This window comes from Macrobrachium nipponense, chromosome 1 (assembly GCF_015104395.2).
Source record: "Macrobrachium nipponense isolate FS-2020 chromosome 1, ASM1510439v2, whole genome shotgun sequence".
NCBI lineage: Eukaryota > Metazoa > Arthropoda > Malacostraca > Decapoda > Palaemonidae > Macrobrachium > Macrobrachium nipponense.
In genome coordinates, this window is record NC_087200.1 from 27980464 (window position 1) to 27987963 (window position 7500).

Below are 7500 nucleotides of genomic sequence, written 5' to 3' on the forward strand. Positions count from 1 at the left end.
CTCTGGTGTTATTGGAAAGTCGTACGGAAACTATTGATTATTCTTACATGATTATGAATATTTTTGTATTAAAACCCAAATATTAATCGTTAATATTTCTTTGCTAATATCTCTTGTGTTTTTGGAAGATCGTAAGAAAATTATCAATCATCGTTATTTAATTACCAATATTTTTGTATTGATCATTACTTTCTCTATTTTAATCTCTCTGTATTGATATCTCTGGTGTTATTGGAAAGTCGTACGGAAACTATTGATTATTCTTACATGATTATGAATATTTTTGTATTAAAACCCAAATATTAATCGTTAATATTTTTATGCTAATATCTCTTGTGCTTTTGGAAGATCGTAAGAAAATTATCAATCATCGTTATTTAATTACCAATATTTTTGTACTGATCATTACTTTCTCTATTTTAATCTCTCAGGGGTTACTGGAAGACCATATGAAAAATTTTAACTATTGATATTTAGATATTATTATTTCTGTGTTATTGATTAAATATTGATAGCTAATATTCCCATATTGACGTATCTAGTGTTTTCGGAAGGTGATACGAAAACTGCCACTAATAATTACGTATTAATCAGTAATATTTCTATACTAATACCTGTGTTATTGAAAGCTCACACGAAAAACTACTAATTATAAATGTTTAATTATTAATATTTCAGTATTCGTAATTAGACATTAATTATTTCTCCTTTATTACTATTTCTAATTGGTGACTGATGGCACCCAGCATCCCCCCTCCTTCCAGTTACGTTTGCTTATTTAATTAGACTGCACCTGGGTCATCTCCGGCGCTACATTATTATATCCTCCGGCAGGGTGACCTCGCTCCACAGTGACAGTCTAGACCGAAGTTAATTGAAAGAACACTGTTACCCACTTTACTTTATGTGTTGGTTTAGTTATTACGAAACTGCTGGTGATTTATATGGTGTGAATTTTTATGTTTAATCCGGTGGGAGGTTTGCCACTGGTTTCTAGTTGTCTATAAAAGAAAACTATTGAGATGGCTATTTGTCTGTCCGTCCGCACTTTTTATGTCCGCCCTCAGGTCTTAAAAACTACTGAGTCTAGAGGACTGCAAATTGGTATGTTGGTCATCCACCCTCCAAACATCAAATATACCGAATTGCAGCCCTCTAGCCTCAGTACATTTTTCTTATCTAAGGTGAAAGCTTCCCATGATCATGCGTTTGGCAACACTAGAGGACAGGTCACCACCGGGGCCGTTGTTAAAATTTCATGGGCTGCGGCTCATACAGCATTGTGCCGAGACCACCGAGAGATAGATCTATTTTAGGTGGCCCTGATTATATTTTGAACAGAAAACTCGATTGCGCCGAAGAAAATTTCCTTTTTTTTTTTTTTACTCTTATTTATTTTATTTATTTATCTTAATAAGATTTAAATATTGTTATATTTATTTATTTTGTTTCACTTTTATTTGATTTTATTTTCATTAATTTTTTTTCTATTTTCACTTGTGATATATATTTAATTTATTAGACATATCTCGTATTTTGTACTTGCTTCTTATTGCTTTTTACTCTTTAGAATTAACTGAATTCTGTCAGAGTTTTCTAGAGAAGTGTAGAGCATTTGTGTCTTTCTCATTAAGAACTTATATATTTTGTGAACAATAATGATAATCATTATTCTTCTTAGTATTGCAGGAGTAACTGAAGTCTTTGTTTATTGTATTCGTTACAGATAACGCTAATTTTATATGTTCTGCAAAGTATACTTCATTTTTTCATATTTTATACTAGCATTTTAAAGAGCCAGCTATTTTGATTTATCGACGTAACCGTTATGGAATTATCATCGGTCATTTCGTAACTTTTCTAAAGGTGAATTGAAACTAGAGTTGACGTTTATATTACGTAACTAGTTAAGAACCAGGGGAAAAGCGTAGAGGTTATAAAGATCTGGAAGTACATAAATCAGGATTAGCTGCATATCCGGGACAGGGGGGGAGCGGGCGGCAGATGCTGTATCTGATGGGACAACCCCCCCACCCCAACCACCCCTAACCCACCCCCCTCCCTGCTAGGTATTGGGGGTACAGTACTACCTCCCTTGATAGGTAAGGTTGCTTACGTCAAGGTCTAAGATTAGGTTACCTTGTAGTAGGTTACATCAACGCTTTATCATTCCTGGGAATGCGCACGTTCCAGAGGTAATAATTCTGGAATTTAGCAATCCTTGGGTTGTAGTTAAGTGGCTGTTTCTTTTTCTCCACTTCATAACCCTCGGAACCTCTCCCAGCCTCCGTGTTCCCTGAGCTTAAATGCTTGAAGGGGGAGGGGTCTGTTTATTCGTTTGGATTAAGCTACACATATTCGTTATGATCCTTTTGAAGCTTTTATTTCTTTTACATTTTCATTTTTTTAAAGCCCCTTACTTTTTCTTCTTTCTTCATTCATTTTTCATCATACCTGGACAAGAGTTGGGCATTTAGTTGCCCGTACCTCTCATCATCCTAAGTGAAGTATACTTAAGTACCATTTCAAATGATTACGTACATTTGCTTAGCGTAAGTACATCTCCTCACTCGGCTCTTCGTTTTGTACTGATGAATAATAAATAAATTTTACTTTAGAAAAGAAATATTCATAATCATGGAATTTTAATTTGAGATCTTAGACCGGTATTCTGTGTCACAGCCGGAAATCATGTAATTTAAATGGCGTGTGGCATCACTGGATAAAAATACATGGTCCAAATTTTGTTTTAACTGGCGCTATCAAAAGATCCGGAGCATTTATTAAGAGTATATATATATATATATATATATATATATATATATATATATATATATATATATATATATATATATATATATATATATACATATATATATATATATATATATATATATATATATATACATATTTGTGTATATATATACATATATATATATATATATATATATATATATATATATATATATATATATATATATATATATATATATATATATATTAAATACCAATGTGTGTGTGGTGTGTGTGTGTGTGTGTGTGTGTGTGTGTGTGTGTGTATGTATCATATTAACACAAGTAACTGAGTGAAACGGTATAACACAATATAGCGAAAAGCATTTCGAGTGTTATATGCCAAACATATAATAAAAACCATAATTATTGCCTTCATTATTTTTATTTTGTTTTTTTATGGGGGGTGCAACGGTTAGGACGGACTTCCACAATTGGAGAATACTTCATGCTTATGGTATTAGCTATGAAAATATAAGTTTCACAATCTAAAAGCAACTAAAAATATATTCATTTTTCTTCTTTCATTTACCCTGCCCATTCGCTTTGAAATTTAAAAGATTCAAACACAGCTTAATAGTGTAATAAGCACATGTAAGGCAAACAAACAACAAAATAAAATGAGATAACTCGTTATCTTTACCAACAGTCTTGAGAGACGTCGATGACGAAGGCGCTTTACGGAAGAAATTAACTCGGGACAAAACAGTTTTCCGTCCTCGCTATCACATGTACGAACGCCCCGCTTACGGAAGCATGACCTGCCCACCACGCAGTTGCCAGAGAGACTGACTGGCCGGGGAAAAGGGAGGTGCCAGTGCCTAGCTGAGGATTCCTCCTCTTCCTCCTCCTCCTCCTCCTCCTCCAACATTCGAATTCTTTCCTATAATAGATCTGTTTATCTGCTGCGATATTTTCATATCAATACCTTGAATGTCTTTCTTTCACTGAGATGATAGTGTCTTTGGATCTTAGTTAGGTCTCTCTCTCTCTCTCTCTCTCTCTCTCTCTCTCTCTCTCCTCTCTCAATGTGAGAGTTTTTCCAACCGTTCAAAAATTCATTCGATGTGTGTAAATTTACATGCATACGTATGTTCATATTATTTTAAAATATTAAGCCTATAACAGACCTTTAGTATCGAGTTAACTATAGGTTGGGAATAACTTGCATCTAAAGTAACTCAATTATAAGTGTTTGGATCCTGACGAGGATTCGAACTTATGAACTTTCTGTGTGTGTGTAATTAGTAACATATAATATCGTGCAATCACATATGTATATATATACATATATATATGTATATATATATGTATATATATATATACACATATATATACATATATGTATGTATGTATATTATATAAATACACACAATATATGTATACTATATATGTATGTGTACATTCATATATAGACTGAACACAGACATATATATGTATGTATACATATATTAAAGCCTACATACATAAAACGTTATCCTGTTGCAACTAACCCCTAGCAACCTTTGGCAATTTAATTCTGTATTGTAAAATCCCCCCTAAACCTGATACACTCGGATGCCCATAATTGATATGTCAGAGATCTAATTCCTACAGGGAGGATATATATATTACCTGGGTTATTTATACTTTTTGAGCTTCATGGATGCATTTCAAATTTTCAATTTGAAACTTCTATGTCATTTTAAAGAGAGATAGATTTACTTTCCCTTTCCATTAATTTCAATTGTTTATTGCAAAGTTTAGCGAAGTTCAAGTGTTCTAAAATGGCGGCTCTGAGTTAATATGAAAGTGGTCCGCGCCGAAGCAACTTCCTGAGAAGCAGGGATTACGGTTTAATGGGATAGGAAGCTCTCTTTGAAGATACATCCGAGAGAGAGAGAGAGAGAGAGAGAGAGAAAGAGAGAGAGAGAGAGAGAGAGAATTTCATTAGTTCGTGGCAAGATCCTCCTCCTCTTTCTCTCCCACTTGTGTTCATCGTCTCCCCCTTGGCTCTTCACGAATCTGGAGTGCTTACGTCAACTCCTTCCCGTTTTTATTGTCGTAATTCTCTCCATTTGTTTCGCCTTTCAAGGAGCCTTTTCAACCCTCCCTTTTTAGCCCTTTTTCGTGCCATTACTATCCTAAAGGGGACGGAATTTTCCCTTTTTATGGCGGTTTTGGTAGTCATCTTAATCTTTAATGAGGAAGTTTATCTCAGGAGGAAGGACGATTTCTCAGAGGCTGCTGAATCAGCTCGTAAAGGTGAAACCTTGATTGCAGGTGACAAGAGAACCGCCCTTAATGACCTCCTCCTTTACCTGTTCCTTTGACGCTCTTTGACGCAGTTGCTTAGAATGCGATATTCCAGTGATGCCTGATCCATCTGATGCTCAAGGAAGTAAGTTTCCCTCAGGCACTGAAGATGCTCGTCTAAGTAGTTTGAAGAATGGTCTGATGTTGTTTCAACCACAAGGAGCAGGCCTATACGGAAGGGAGGGGGGGGGGGGGGTGGGGGGTGGGGGCGGGGGCGGGTGGCGGTCGAGTGGTCGATTGACACCCCCCCCAAAAAAAAAATTCTGGAAACCCATATTTTCTGTGACTGTCCTTTTCATTTTAAACTGTACTTACAAAGTAATAAAAAACAATCATGTGTGTGATATATGCGCCACATACATACTCTCTTGAATATTATTTATTATTGTCTTTTGTTACGTCAAAATATATAACATAACAACAAATAAAGTAATATGCATGTTAGTGTTAACATTATTAAATGAAACAATCACTAAAACTGAAGAAATATTCTTGAATTTCAGTGCAAACTTTCAACATTATAAGTCAAATTCTGTTAACCAAAGTCAATACTCTGAATAACATCTAATCGGGTAGAAGGGCATAGACCACATACCCAAGTTTTCTTCCTAATATAACTAAAATGAAATTTTTAAATATTTCATCTTGTATATACCTATATATGCAATGACATTTATAGAAGAAAAGGTCCAGTTTTGGGGGGAAAGACACCCCCCTTAGAAAAAAAAAAAAAAAAAACTCTGGGTACGGGCCTAAGGAGGACAGAGTCTTTGATATAAGCTTTCCCGTGTCCTTCGCTCTGTAATTGTTTAGGAATTGTTTTATTTTCTTTGTGGAATGTCTCTTTGCCATCATTATCCACTTCCTGTCAGTTGTGTTTTGCTTAATGGATGACGAGTGACTGCCCTGCCGCTGCTGTGTGCAGTCTCTATTATATATGTATCGTTTGTTCCGTGACCTAATCCAGTTTTGGGTTTGAGTTTGATTGAGTGTCAGCTCGAGCATATTTTCTCTATCACAGCTTATTTTTGCTTATTTCCTTCATTCTTTTTAATTCACCTTTCTTCTGATACTCTGATTTGTCTCTCCGGAATAAGTGTCTATAATGTCTATGTTTGCTGAGATTTTACATTGTATTCATTCTTGTTAATAATAAGAATGCACAGTAATTGTTTTCTTGGCATCCATTTAAACCGTACCAGCCCTTTTTTTTTTCAAAGGCTATCGACAAATTTTGATTAATACTTTTCTATTTAAATCAAATCAAGCTTTCACTTGCAGTTTCTAAAGCATACAATACCAGGTGCATCTTGCAATTTGCATTCATATATATATATATATATATATATATATATATTAATATATATATATATATATATATATATATATATATATATATATATATATATATATATATTTACACACACACGCACACACAACACACACACACACACACACACACACGTACCCACCATACATCTTAATCTGACTGTGATAATGAATGAACGTGCCTACACGAGGTCTGTTGATGTAAAGGGAATGAGGCTGCCATATTCAAGCGTCATTCCAGGAAGGAGCATCCAGTGAGGCAGGAATTGTCGGTCGGGAGACAGATTCCATGATTACCTGTACTCTCCCAATCAGTGTTAGGTACAGAAAGTGAAGAAGCCCTCTGGTCCATCAGCAGACCCTCAGAGACCTTTAATGTTCAGAATGTCATACAGATCTTTAGGGATATTTGGGAAAAGTCAGATTCCTGATACAGGTTTCATCTATTAGATTATATGCCGAGGCGACTTAACAAATATTCTCACCATCAAGGAATTAAATAAAGCTAGAGATGAAGGAATTTTTGGAGTTGAGAATGCCATTCAAAAAACTCTGTTTTTGTGAAAATTTTCTCCAAAAGTCAGTTAGAAAATCGACCAGTTCGTAACTCTTTTCTTACTCCTTTAATATGATTCTTTGCATATAAGAATGTAAACAGTATAGGTATAGTTCTGTATATTAACAAGAAGTAAAAAGAACCAGTTATGATTGTTTAAAAAGACCATAATTTTCGTTTTTTTTATTTTTTATATAATTAACTTCTTTCCCATTAATACTATGCTTTATCTTCTGTGTCCTTATATTTGGTTCTATCTTCGTATAATTGCTTTAGGTTTTATTGTATTTTCCTTTCAATCTCTGAGTTCTCGGTTGTTCATTAACTTCCTATTCAATGTTTACTTCGTTTGTCGCCTTCATTCGTTTCTCTATTGCATTCTAACTCTTCTTTATAATTATGGAGGAACGAAACAAGTTTGTATAGAGACTGCAAGTGAGAGATTACTATTATATGACTCTTCTCTGGCATCTGTGATGTGGGAGGAGAAGAACCGGTAGACCACAAACGGCTGCTGCATCGAGGTG

General features: G+C 34.7%; 2 protein-coding genes across 3 annotated transcripts in view; one reads left to right on the forward strand and one right to left on the reverse strand.

Moving 5' to 3' along the window:
* LOC135219179 (uncharacterized) overlaps positions 1–3577 on the reverse strand; it is an 84503-nt gene extending 80926 nt beyond the window's left edge. For both annotated transcript variants that reach the window (XM_064255718.1, XM_064255717.1), the window contains exon 1: positions 3437–3577. The gene's annotated coding sequence lies outside the window, so the exon portion shown is untranslated. The remainder of the gene's footprint in view (positions 1–3436) is intronic.
* The window catches only part of LOC135218720 (gelsolin-related protein of 125 kDa-like), a 17905-nt gene that overhangs the window by 5595 nt on the left and 4810 nt on the right, over positions 1–7500 (forward strand). The gene's annotated exons all lie outside the window — the stretch shown is intronic.